Below are 14,577 nucleotides of genomic sequence, written 5' to 3' on the forward strand. Positions count from 1 at the left end.
TCTTTTAGAAGAGGTGAGGTCAACCTTAACAAATTTATTTCCTTGAAGGAATTTGATGATGGTGTTGTCAGATTCAACAATGACTCACCCTGTATTGTTAAAGGTAAGGGAATTATTTCTCTTAATGGGAAGAGCAGTGTTGACGATGTCTATTGGGTCGAAGGCCTAAAGCATAATCTTTTAAGTGTGGCACAACTTATTGAAAAAGGGTACCCACTGGAGTTTAGAAATGGAATGTGCAAAATCTTTGACAACAAAGGTGAATTGATTGCAACCGGGAAACAGAACAAAGGTAATCTATTTCATCTCAATCCTAAAGTTAGCAACTGTTTGATTGCAAAATTAGGTGATAGCTGGCTTTGGCATAAGAGATTTTGTCATATAAAATTTGACAATATTGTTAAAGTAAGCAAGTCTAAGACAGTAAGAGGTTTGCCTCAGCTAGACAAACCGGTTAATGCTCTTTGTAAAGAATGTCAGCTAGGAAAGATGACTTCTTCAACTTTCAAGAGCAAGTCATTGTCAATAGAGAACTTGCTAGATTTGGTTCATACAGATCTATGTGGAACAATAAGAACAAGAAGCATTCAAGGTGACAGATACTTCATGATCTTCATTGATGATTATTCAAGGATGACGTGGGTCACATTCTTGAAGGATAAGAATGAAGCTTTTGGTAAATTCAAGGCATCTAGAGCCTTAGCTAAGAAAGAGAGTGGAAAAAAGATAAAATGTCTAAGAACAGATCAAGGCGGTGAATTCAATTTTGTGGAGTTTACTAAGTATTGTGATGATAATGGTATCTAGCAGCAACTTTTTACACCAAGGACACCACAACAGAATAGTATAGTAGAGAGAAACAACCGGTCAGTGGTTGAAGTTGCTAGAACTATGTTGATATAAGGAGGTGTAGCAAAAATATTTTGGAAATAAGTTGTAAGTACAAATGTTTACACAATGAACCAAGTTCTGGTGAAAAGAGGTAAGGACAAGACCCCATATGAATACTGGTATGGGAGATCACCCGATGTTAGCTATTTTAAGATATTTGGAAGCAAATGTTTTATTAAAAGAGGTGATTACATAAGCAAGTTTGAAGCTAAGAGTGATGAAGGCATATTTCTTGGCTATTCCACCAAGAGTAAGGTCTATAAATGCTTTAACAACCAGACACAAAAAAATGTTGAGAGTGCTGATGTTTGTGTAGATGAATGTCTCGAAGTTTCAGAAGGAACTAGTTACGAGAAGAAGAATGAAGGTCCTTGCATTTTGCTTTTGGAACCTGGAACTGTTAAATCAGAAACCGGTAAAGAAAATCCTGATGTACTTGTTCAACTGCAACAAATGAATTTAGAGGAAGATGATAATGAAGAAGCTGAACCTGAAGATAATGATCTTGTTATTCCTAGGTATGTGAGACTGAATTATAGTCCTGAATAGATAATTGGAGATAAGGATGCTAGTGTACTAACTAGAAGGAGAATAAGAGAGAACTCTTGCATGATCTCCACCTTTGAACCTAGAAGTGCTAAGGAGGCATTTGGTGATGATCATTGGGTGAAAGCTATGGAGGAGGAGTTGTATCAAATCAAGAAAAACAACACTTGGGCCCTGGTACCCCGACCGGTAAATAAAAATGTTATAGGTACTAAATGGTTGTTCAGAAACAAGTTAAATGAATATGGTGTTGTAGTTCACAACAAGGCAAGATTAGTATGCAAAGGTTATGCGCAAGAACAAGGAGAAGACTATGGAGAAACGTTTGCACCAGTAGAAAGACTGGAAGGTGTCAGAACATTGCTTGTATTTGCAGCTCATAAGAAGTTCAAGGTATACCAGATGGATGTTAAGTCTGTATTCTTGAATGGGATACTAGAAGAAGAGGTTTATATAGAGCAGCCTAATGGTTATGCATTGATAGAAAAGGATGACATGGTATTGAAATTGCATAAAACTTTGTACGAATTAAAGCAGACACCCAAAGCATGGTATGAATGACTTCATACTCATCTGATGAAGATAGGCTTTGCTAGAACTAGTGATGACAACATCATTTATCTCAAGTCTGAAGGAGATGAAATACTTTTCAGTGAAGTATTTGTAGATGACATTATATTTGGAGGTAATGATGACATGAGTAATTATTTTGTAGATGAAATGAAGAATGAATTTGAGATGTCATTAGTAGGGGAAATAAAATTTTTCATAGGCTTACAGATACATTAAATGAAGAATGGTATTTTCATTACTCAATCCAAGTATGTGAAAGAGGTTTTGAAGACTTTTGGTATGAGTGACTGTAAATTAGTTGGAACTCCAATGCTTACCGGTTGTAAATTTTCCAAGGAAGATGCATCTAAGTCTATAGATGAAAAGGAATATAGGTCAATCATTGGCAAATTACACTATGTTGTTCACAGTCGACTGGATATTGCCCATGCAGTTGGTATTGTTGCTAGATTTCAAAAGAATCCAAAGAGGCACATCTAATGGCAACCAAAAGAATTTTTAGATATCTGAAAGGTACTATTGACTATGGGTTATGGTATCCATATGGTGGAAATTTTGATTTGAAAGCATACACAGATGTTGATTGGGCAAGAAATATCGATGACTGGAAAAGTACTACCGGTGGAGCATTCTTTCTAGGAGGAAGGTTAGTTTCATAGAGTAGTAAAAAGAAGAGTTATACCTCACAATCTACTGCTGAAGCTGAGTATGTAGTAACTTTTATGAATTGCACACAAGTTACGTGGATGAGACACATTTTGGAAGGTTTGAAGATGGAAATCTCAGAACCAATAAAGATTTTGTGTGACAATACAAGTGTAATAAACATTTTAAAAATCCCATTTTGCACATAAGGACTAAGCACATTGAATTGAAATATCACTTCTTGAGGGAAAAAGTTCAAAGTAAAGATGCTATCTTGGAGTATGTTTCTACCAAGAAGCAACTTGCAGATATCTTTACCAAACCTCTGCCTAAGACCACTTTTGAGTATCTTAGAAGTCAATTGGGGGTTTTCCCTCTTCATGAAGTTAGTTGAGCATGATGCTGATTGCATCAGTTCCTGAACCACTTGCAGAATTTTACATGGATTGATGAAGAAGTGGATGTATTCCACAGGGGGTGCATCAAGTTTTAGAATGATGTTGATGCATAGTGAGAGAAGAATTACATTTTCTTTTTACTTTCACTTTGGTATTACTATCTGTAGTGTCCTAAAATTGCGACACTTGCAATTTCAACCGCATTTGGGTCTTCACGATGGCGACGCAACACTAAACGTGAATGGAGACACCGAAACTTGCTCATGACACCAAAAACTGCATTTTTCCAGCACCCTGGCCTGATCCTCCTTGCACCCTGCTGTCCCAGGAGGTGGGACCAGAGTGCCCAGCGCCCTGGTCCTTGGCCCTATTTTGGGCCCGGTCTCCTATGGGACTTCGGGCCTTTTTGTTTGCAAATTGGAAAATAACATTTCTTGGTCGGCCTAAGGTCGGGAAAATCAGTCTTTTAACCCTAATTGGCAAGTATATAAACTACTTTTCCTCTCTCATTTGGGGAGAGGAGAAAAAAAAAAAGGTGAAAACGATATTCAAACATTCAAGCATTCAAGCATTCCTTCAAGCAATTGATCATTCTAAGTCTCCATTCAAGGCTAAGTGTTGCATTCAAGACAAGGATTCAACCATTGAAGAGGAGATCACTTACAACACATTACATGCTACAACATACAACATACAACAAACAACAACATCTATACCTTCGCATATAAGGATACAAACATCCTTACAACAAGGTATTAGTACTTGTTTTACATTACATTTACAACATTGCTCATTTCTTGGTTAATTCCAAAACCGGGGTTTGAGCTAAGGGCAAACCCCTAATCCCTAACCCCCCAATCGTCTTCGCTTTTCTGTGTGTAGGTTGCAGGTACGCGGCTGAAATTGAAGATATGGAATCCTTGCGCAGAGACGAACAGATCCCCCTTCGTTTCGCGGATTTTTCGGAGGACCGTGTGCACGCCGGGTGCCATCGTCCCGTCAACTTTTGCTCAAATTTGCAGGACAGCACCGTCTTGACATTTTATTGCTAATTCCAGGTCCGCAACTTCATCCTATATCCCTAACTCAGTTTATAAGCGAATCTTTCTCACTTTCTATGCATTCCTAGTTCAATCTTTCCATCTACATTCTTTACAAAAGAGGGTAGCCTTGCTGTCTTAACCCTTGAAACTCATTTAGCATCCAATCTTTCCTTGTGTGGGATTGGATCTTGTGGGTTTCAACCCCTCTTTTGAATGTAAAGTCCCTCCTAAGTGAAAACCATCAACCGTAGTGACTCTCCCTTCTCCCTCCTCGGAGTTGGGGAGGGGAGAACGACTAGGGTTCGATTTTTCCGCTTTACATTTTGGTGAACCCGACGTGAACATCCTTTCTGATTATTCATAATTAGATCTAAAAATTGGATTCCTTGATTACATTTCCATGTTTAATCTTTTGCAAAATTTTAGAGGTTAATTGCATAAAAACCCTAAATTTTTCTTTTTAAGTAATTAAACTTGTGAAATGTTTAATTGTTAATGCTTGTTTCAGATCTGCCCTTCTATTACAAATTATCAATTCATATTTGTGCTTTGATTTTGAAAATTAAGTGGTTAAGTCTCAAAACCCTAATTTTTGAAACCCTCTTGATTCAACCTTTGACTGATAATTTCACTAATCAAAACATCTCCAAATCAGCTGTAACTTTGGATTCCGCAATAAAATCATAATATCTTTCATCCCTGAAAATTTGGAAAAAAGTTGCGAGGACCGTGTGCACTCCGAGCGCCATCATCCCTGACATTTTTTCCGAAATTTCGGGAGCGAGATCTTACTGTATTTTCCTGCTAAAATCCAGAATTTTGGCTGATTTTATCAATTTTAACACCTTCAAAATTACAGTCAAAGTTGGTCTAGTGATTGCTTGGATTGAGGCTTCTAATCATTCAAAAATTGTTGAAATTGAAATTTGTGTCAAAATTGTGTTTCTTACAGTCCTAAATCTGAAAAGTGTGTTAGCATTCATTCAAAATTTCAGTGATTTATTCAAATTTTTGCAATTTGTGACTTTTGAAATTAAGTGCTTAATTACAACAACTTTGATTTCCGCTTTTAGAATTGAATTTTGCGTGAAATTGAGTCAATTTTCAAATTTCAAAACTTGCATTGCTTTTGGTATTCCCTCTAAAATCATAAAATTCAAAATTTCAGTTTCCCTCTCTTTTTCAAAATTCAAATTTTGCATTTTTCTACAATCTTGGTAGGGTTCAATTTTGAGATTGCAACTTTAATTTGGCCTATCTACAGATCGTAAAATCACTCAATGTTTTCAGGTTAGCTGTAAAATCATCATAACTTTCATCCCTGCAAATTTCGAAAAAAGTTGCGAGGACCGTGTGCACCCCGAGCGCCATGGTCCCAGACATTTTTTCTGAAATTTTGGGAGATTGTCCTGATTGTATTTAACAGCTTAAATCTAGAAGATTGGCTGGTTTTACTAAAATTTGCTACCTCTAAAAATTCAAAATCTTCTCTCTCTCTTTAGTGCATGAGTTTTACAACAATAAGTCCTACTTACACTATTCCCGTTAGACGAAGCCTTAGAATTAAGTCCTTCCAAGGTTTAATTACTGAGGAGATGGAACCTAATTTGAATGGTCTTTTTAACGAGGACATGGCTAATTCCTCTAATCCTCTTAATGATGAAGAAGCTCTCCATGAGGTTTCTGTAGAACAACTTTCAAAATTGGATAACCAATTTGACGATTTTCGACAATGGATGTCTCAAGAATACCCTGATAGTCAAGCTCTTCCTTTAATTGAGGGTCTAAAACGTATGCTTCAAAGTGATAAGAATGGAATTGATATTTTGCGTGGTATTGCACACATTGTGGATTCAAATGTGATGCCTATGAAAAGTTGTGCCGAAACCTTAGGTTATACACAACCTCCTACTCAAGACAATCATTCTATTCCTTTGACGACTCCTATTGCTAGTATACCTACTTCTACATCAAACATAATGACTACTTCAACACAAGACATTCCTCCTATGATCACCAGTCATGGGGGCAATCCCTCTTCTTCAATTAACCCTCTTCCTTCATTCAATCCAACTTCTTCATTCATTCCTTCAATGAGTGTTCCTATTATATCACCACAAATGAACATGACGCAAGGGGGCAACTCGTTTAATCATTCCATTCCTCCTTGTAGTGTTCCTCCTATCCAATCATCTCCTATGACTAACTATCATAGTGTCCCACCACCTTACTCTCTACCTTCTTTCAATAACATAACACCTCCATCACAATCTAACACGTCTAATATGAACTCTTCGACTGAAGCGACCATTAATAATCTTGCACAAACTATCTCTTCTTTACAGCAACAAATTGCCTCTATGAATCAATCTAAGTTTAGTGTGCCCACATTTGATGTTGCGAGCCCACTTTCTCTTGACATTGTTCGAGCTATTCCCCCTAAACATGTTGAAATTCCGCATTTGGAGCTTTATAATGGTAAGGGTGATCCTCTAACACATGTTAAGACCTTTCAAACAATATGTACTGATTTTGCTTATGACCAAAGGTTGCTTGCAAAACTGTTTACTAGAACATTAAGAGACAAAGCCCTACAATGGTATTGCTCGTTGCCTTCCTATTCTATTACTTCTTTCGAACAACTTGCAAATGCTTTCATTCAACAATTTCAAAACAATATAAGTCCTAAAGTTACTTTGATTGATTTAATGCATTGTAAACAAGGTGTTAAAGAAAAAGTGACTGATTTCATTGGTAGATATAAGCATTTGTATGCTCAAATTTCTTTTCCAGTGCCTGACAATGATATTCAAAGAATCTTCATTTCTAATTTACAAAAAGATATTCGAGACAAACTCCTGTTTTCTGAGTTTACTTCTTTCCAACAGTTGTGCGCAACTCTTCACAATTATCAACTGACTGTGAGTCAAATGGAACCATCACATCCTATGACTCCGAGTGATAAGGGTGATAGTAGTCAACAACCATTTGGGAAGTTTAAACCGAATAGAGAGTCCATTAAATTCAATGAAAACATCATCAACAACAATGTGAATGCAGCATCAGGTGTGTCTCCTATTTCTAAGTTTTTCAAGAGAGAAAGAAAGTTTACTCCTTTGATTGAATCATTGCATAGTATTATGAATAAGTTATTGGAACAAAATGTGCTTACTCTTCCTCCTATAAGGCAAATTGATCCTGCAAAGATTACTTCACCTTATTTTGATAACAAATCTTTTTGTCAATTTCATCGTCAACCTGGGCATGATACTGAAAAATGTTTTGCTTTAAAGGGGAAGATTCAGGATTTAATTGATAATAATACTATCTCTGTTTCTGGTGTGAATGATAAAGGCAACAAATCTGTAGCTCCTCCTAACCAAAATCTTCAGATTTTCACTGATCCATTACCTTCTCATACCTCTAATGCGATTGATACTACTGATTCCTCTGTCTCACCTGATGATCTCGTGTCTATGACTCCGAATGTGATTAATTTTGTGGAGCAACAGAAAATCCCTAAAGAACCTTCCATCACATTTGATTCCAGTGAAACTATCAGGGCACCTGATGGTCCTTTATATATAGTTGCAAAAGTCAAGAACACACCTTGTCGTGGAGTGCTTATTGATCCTTCTTGTATGGTTAATATCATTACTGAAGAATTTCTTTTTACTTTGCAATTGAATCAAGTTATCTATGACAAAATAGATGTGGTTGTGAAACTATTTGATGCATTTTCTTCTCCTGCAATTGGTTCTATTACATTACCTATTGAGGTCCATAAAAAATCCCTTGATGTGGACTTTTCTATTATTCCATCATCCGAACAATTTCGTGTGAAGCTAGGCTATCCTTGGCTATCTTCCATGAAAGCTATTGCTTCTCCTATTCACAAGTATTTGAAATTTCCCCATAATGGTGAAGTTGTTACTATAAATCATAGTCTCTTTAAACCAGCTGAAAGAACTCCTAGCGTTCCTCTTGATTACTTTTGGCCTAAACAATTCCAATCTCTTCCTCCGCGAAGTGATCATCTTTTCAAATCTTATCAAAAGTGGAAAACAGATATGATCCTATCTCTAAGTGAACCTAGAACACCCAAACTTGACATTCCTATCATTCTTGAGAAGGAAGTTCTTCCTTTGAAAGATAAAACTAATGGCTTTCCTCAAGAAGATTCCCAACCCATCCCTATGGATGTGACTATGCCTATGATTAATAAACTTCCTAAAAGTAGACCTATCCCTCCTCGTCATGATGGACTTGGTCTCCTTCCAAAACCAAATATTCCTCCTTTATATGGAGCAGTTCCTCCTCCTTCCTCTTATGGAGAGAAGAGACCTTCCTCTTCTCCTATTGTTCAGCCTAAGAGACCACAACCTAAACACCCAAGTGATAAGGATGAGAACATTCCTACTCCTCAATCTTCTCAACTTCCTACTAAGACTAGACGAAATCGTTCTGCACGTGAACACCGACGAAAGTGTCGTCTTAGAGCTCAAACTTTGTAATCCCCAAAAGCACCTTCAACAAGCATTATTCCATTTTCTCCTCAGCCGACGATTGAGCCGAAATCTCCTAAACATAAGATGCATGATGGTCTTGATCCTGTGCGAGTTAAAGATCCTATTTTTATAAATCTTGATGATGATATAGATGAAAATGTTATTCATGATGAAAATGCTACTTCTCCTGTTCATTCTGATAGTGAATATGAACTTGTTGATTACATCCCGTTCATATCTTTTCAAGATACTTGAAAATTTCTTGACAAATTTAGCTTTGCCTTGAAAATTTTTGATATCTTTCTTGCATGACTCATAGTGAGGGAACCTTGCTATTGACAGTCATGGTTCTCCCTCGTGATCTTCCCTTTTACCTTGTCAATCAAAGTCGTAAGATCCTTAGTCCACTGGGGGCTTGGTGTATCTTGCCTCCTTGACGTGGTGAATGTTTTTCAATGTTGTTTCCTTGTACTTTACCGAAAGTATGAGCGTACGCTTATACACCCGCTAAAGTGGGGGCTAAATGTAGCGTCCTAAAATTGTGACACTTGCAATTTCGACCGCATTTGGGTCTTCACGATGGCGACACAACACTAAACCTGAATGGAGACCCCGAAACTTGCTCATGACACCAAAAACTGCATTTTTCCAGCACCCTGGCCTGATCCTCCTTGCACCCTGCTGTCCCAGGAGGTGGGACCAGAGCGCCCAGCGCCCTGGTCCTTCAGGACTAGGGCGCCCAGCGCCCTGGTCCCCCAGGACCATGGCGCCCAGCGCCCTGGTCCCTGGCCCTATTTTGGGCCCGGTCTCCTATGGGACTTCGGGCCTTTTTGTTTGCAAATTGGAAAATAACATTTCCTGGTCGGCCTAAGGTCGGGAAAATCAGTCTTTTAACCCTAATTGGCAAGTATATAAACTACTTTTCCTCTCTCATTTGGGGAGAGGAGAAAAAAAAAAAGGTGAAAATGATATTCAAACATTCAAGCATTCAATCATTCAAGCATTCCTTCAAGCAATTGATCATTCTAAGTCTCCATTCAAGGCTAAGTGTTGCATTCAAGACAAGGATTCAACCATTGAAGAGGAGATCACTTACAACACATTACATGCTACAACATACAACATACAACAAACAACAACATCTATACCTTCGCATATAAGGATACAAACATCCTTACAACAAGGTATTAGTACTTGTTTTACATTACATTTACAGCATTGCTCATTTCTTGGTTAATTCCAAAACCGGGGTTTGACCTAAGGGCAAACCCCTAATCCCTAACCCCCCAATCATCTTCGCTTTTCTGTGTGTAGGTTGCAGGTACGCGGCTGAAATTGAAGATCTGGAATCCTTGTGCAGAGACGAACAGATCCCCCTTTGTTTCGCAGATTTTTCGGAGGACCGTGTGCACGCCGGGCGCCATCGTCCCGTCAACTTTTGCTCAAATTTTTAGGACAGCGCTGTCTCGACATTTTACTACTAATTCCAGGTCCGCAGCTTCATCCTATATCCCTAACTCAGTTTATAAGCGAATCTTTCTCACTTTCTATGCATTCCTAGTTCAATCTTTCCATCTACATTCTTTACAAAAGAGGGTAGCCTTGCTGTCTTAACCCTTGAAACTCATTTAGCATCCAATCTTGCCTTGTGTGGGATTGGATCTTGTGGGTTTCAACCCATCTTTTGAATTTAAAGTCCCTCCTAAGTGAAAACCATCAACCCTAGTGACTCTCCCTTCTCCCTCCTCGGAGTTGGGGAGGGGAGAACGACTAGGGTTCGATTTTTCCGCTTTACACTATCAAAGGGAGAGAAGAATTATGTGATTGAGGAGAAGAATTATGTATCTGATTAGGTGAACCAATGGTAGGCTGAAGACAAAGAACAACAAGGTTTATATGGGAGGAAGAGAAAGTGGGAGTGTGGAATAAAGATGGCGAGGTAGCCCAGAGTGGAGAGCAGCACCAAAAAAAAACCAGCACGAACATACCCCGCTAGATGCGTAGAAGGAGAAGGCTTTAGGTTGGCCCGTGGAAGAAAGGGTGGGGGGATATAGATAGTTTGGGATAGGAGCTTCTTGGTAATGTAAACCAAGATTCCTATTCACCAATCTCAGAAGCAATCAGAGGCGTTGATATTTGTATTTCCATCAATACCAAAGGGGGATATTGTTGGCATTTTGCATATAGATTGCATTAATGATATGTTGTCATTGATGTCAATTAAACCGGTAATATTATTCATGTTATTGCTGATATTGTTATTTTTGATATTGGCTAGTAATCAGTAAGAAGAGCTTTGTGGAAGATGTTGTAAACTGGTATGTAAAAGTTTGTGAGTTGAACTGATGAACTGGTGTAAAGGGTTGAACCTTTCTATGCAACGTAACAGGTAAACCCTATCAACTATTAAACCCTAACCGATCAAGTTTGATGGTTTAATATCTGATAAGTGGTAATGATGAAGAAATGTGTGATCATTGTATGAGGATAAGTTCAAATTGTTTTGGAGCATTTTTTTTTTGTTTAGGGAAGGAGCAAAGTGGGTTCCATCTAATGCACAACACATGATGAGTTACAAAGTCTGATGAAGCGGTGATCATGGAGTGGTTGGAATTTTCTTGAAGAATGTGAAGAGATTGTCACGATTTCTAACAGTCAAGATTGTACCGACTTGTTTGTAATCTTGATGATGAGAATTAGGTTTTTATTGTGTTATCGACCTAACTAATTTGTATTTAAGGCCGATGAAGTTGTTTGTAAAGGTTGTTGGCAAGATTGATAAAAACCTATTGAGTGTGTAGTTGCCTAACCAATGAATGGATCTACACTTTGAGTGAAGGCAGATTGAACCTTAGAAGGATCTGATCAAGCAAATGTAGTGCTACTCAGACAAATCAAGAAAACATGTTGTTTTCTAACAATTATAGCAGTAGTGAAATCCCTTAACTGGGTAAGCTCTAACAAGCTTGGTTACTCATTAAATCCTCTAACAAGGTGGTCCATTAGCTTGGATTCTTAAATCCTCCAGCGAGGTTACTCCTAATAGGGTATTGTGCTTTTCATCAAGGCATATTTGTAAATCCGCTAACCAGGTGATTCCTAACCAGAATTAGTTCTTAACAAGACTTATTGTAAAGCTTTAACAATATTAGCTCCTAACAGGGCAAACTTTAGAAGAGTTCAGATAGCTATCCTTGAGAGTCTCATCTCACCGTGGTTTTTACCTATTTGGGTTTTCCACGTATAAATATTTGTGTCAAGTGGTGAATGCTTTTATGGTTATGATCTTATTTGTTGATTTGGTTAACTTCTGATAAGGAATGATAAGTATAAGCATTGAAAGATGAATATGTTGAGTCATGATTAAGAATTGTTGATGTTTACAAGATTGAAGTTGTTTACTGTTAGGTTGTCATAACAGTTAAACTGGTTGATGTCAAGTATTCTTATGAATATTAATCTTGACTGAGACATGTTTGCTTTGTGTGACCAAATTTGAGTTTGAGAACTTTATATCAGTTTTTCAATAGACTAATTCACCCCCTCTCTTAGTATTCTACCAGATACTTATTCTTTCATCATATCATCAAAATGGGTCAATTCCTCAAGGGACTAAGTAAAATTTGTAATAACTGTGAAACATTGAAACAAGAAATTTTTTTTGTTCTTTGTGCATTATAGGGAACCATGTTTTGATTCTTGTCATAATTGGGGCAACAAGTTGTGTAATTGATTCACTCATTAATTCCTGAACTTCCTATCATTATTTCCCCACCAATTACTTGTAAGTTCATGTGTGTGATTGATTAATTTTTTGATCAGCAAGAAAGGCAATCATTGTGGTGTTAGAGCTTAAAAGGGATTGGGCTTGAGTTGATTGGACATAATGCCTCGAAGGAGAATGTGTTAGAAAGTTCAAATAACTAGAAGACAACTAAGGTAGACTAGCTTCCATCATCATTTTTCTAGCAACATCCAAGATAGTTCTGTTCTTCCTTTCCACAACTCCATTTTGTTGAGGTGTCTAGGGAGCAGAAAATTGTCTTCTTATACCATGCTTCTCACAAAAGTTATTATACTCATGGGATGTGAATTCTCCACCGTCATCTGACCTCAAACATTTAATCTTCAATCCTGCCTCACTTTTCACTTTAGCCTTAAAGATTTTAAACTTTTCAAATGCTTTAGATTTTTCTTTTGGAAAAGTAACCCACATCATTCTAGAATAATCATCAATGATTAGCATGAAATATTTATCACCTTGAAAACTTTTAACTCTAGCAGGGTCACACAAATCAGTATGAATAAGATCAAGAACATCATTTGATTTATCTTGTATACTCCTAAAAGAGGTTCTGACGTATTTACCCATTTGACATTCTTTACATACCAGATTATAGGGCTTCATAATCTTAGGTATATCCCTAACTACCTTAGTTGAACTGATCTTCACAATGGAATCAAAATTCACATGACACAACCTTTTATGCCATAGCTAACTCTCATCAATTTGTGTAACAAACATGTCTTCTCATTGGAATTCAAATGAAAAATGTTACCTTTTGTCTGTGTACCAATTGCAATCTCCAAACCAGATCCATTAACGATTTTGCATTTTCCATCCTTGAATTGTAATTGAAATCCCTTATCCACCAATTGTCCTAAACTCAAAAAATTATTTCTTAAACCTTCAAAATAATAAACATTATTAGTATTGTTCTTACCATCCAATGATATAGTTCATTTTCCTTTGATCATACATGCTTTGTCATCTCCAAATCTAACTAGACCACCATCAAATTCTTGCAAAGACAAAAACTTCCCTTTATCTCCAGTCATATGATATGGACAACCACTGTCAATTACCCATTCATCCTTGTCTTCAATTTTAGTAGCAAGTTCCTTTTCTCTAGGTACATTCTCTTCTAGTGCCGGATCATCTTCCTTGATAGCTAGGAACACCCATTCCTTTCCATTGCCAGAACCACTAGTAGAGTCTTCTACCTGTTCATCATCAAAATCATTAATGCCTTCCTCATCCGCTATGTAGCATGATTTGTCTATGTTTTTATTGTACTTATACTTGTTCTGATATCCAAGGTTAGGATTAAATGATCTTCTAACTCTCTCTTCAAATCTTGAATTCCTTTTAGGACATCTAGATGCAAAATGACCAATCTTATTACCTGCAAAACATTTAAAAGGTGCTTTTTCTTCATACTTACTTCCTATCGGTCCTTTAGGTACTCTTCTAGCAAATAGCACTTCAAGTTTCTCAAACTCATCATCTTCTCTCTTCATATCTTCCAATTCCTTTTCATATAAAGCTTTGCAATCTTTCTTACCAGTTGTAGATGTAGATGCATGAAAAGCAGGTTCAGTCTTCACAGCTCCAAAAGGTCTAAATTCTTCAAGCTCAAAAGGAGATAGTTTCCCAACCAAGGTATCTCTATTGACAGATGCATTAGCCATTATTCTCAACTAATTAATAGTAGTAGCCTTCATTTTGTAAGCTGGTGGTAGGGCTCTTAGAACTTTAGAAATAATTTCATCTTCGTTCAGAGTTCCACTACAACATTGAATTCCCATAACAATCTCATTTAACCTTTCCATAAATGTAGTAATCCTTTCATCTTCTTAGATCCTTAGGTTTTCATATCTCACTCGGTAACCATAAAGTTTAGCAATATTCACTGTAGGGTCACCTTCATTAAGAGTCTCCAACTTATCCCATATAGCCTTTCCAGATGATTTGTTGGTTAATCCCATTATTTCCGGATCATAAAGTGCACACAAGAGGGCTTCTCCTTCTCTACAATCATTCTCAAGCTCCTTATCCAGGTTTTTCAGAGGAGGATTACCAGATTCTAAATTATAAGGTGTGACACCATTCTATGTGATCTCCCAAATCTCCTTGCCAAGACATCTCAGATGAGTCTCCATCCGAATCTTCCATACTATGTAATTTGTTCC

The sequence above is a fragment of the Cryptomeria japonica genome, chromosome 1 (genome assembly GCF_030272615.1).
Source record: "Cryptomeria japonica chromosome 1, Sugi_1.0, whole genome shotgun sequence".
Classification (NCBI taxonomy): Eukaryota; Viridiplantae; Streptophyta; class Pinopsida; order Cupressales; family Cupressaceae; genus Cryptomeria; species Cryptomeria japonica.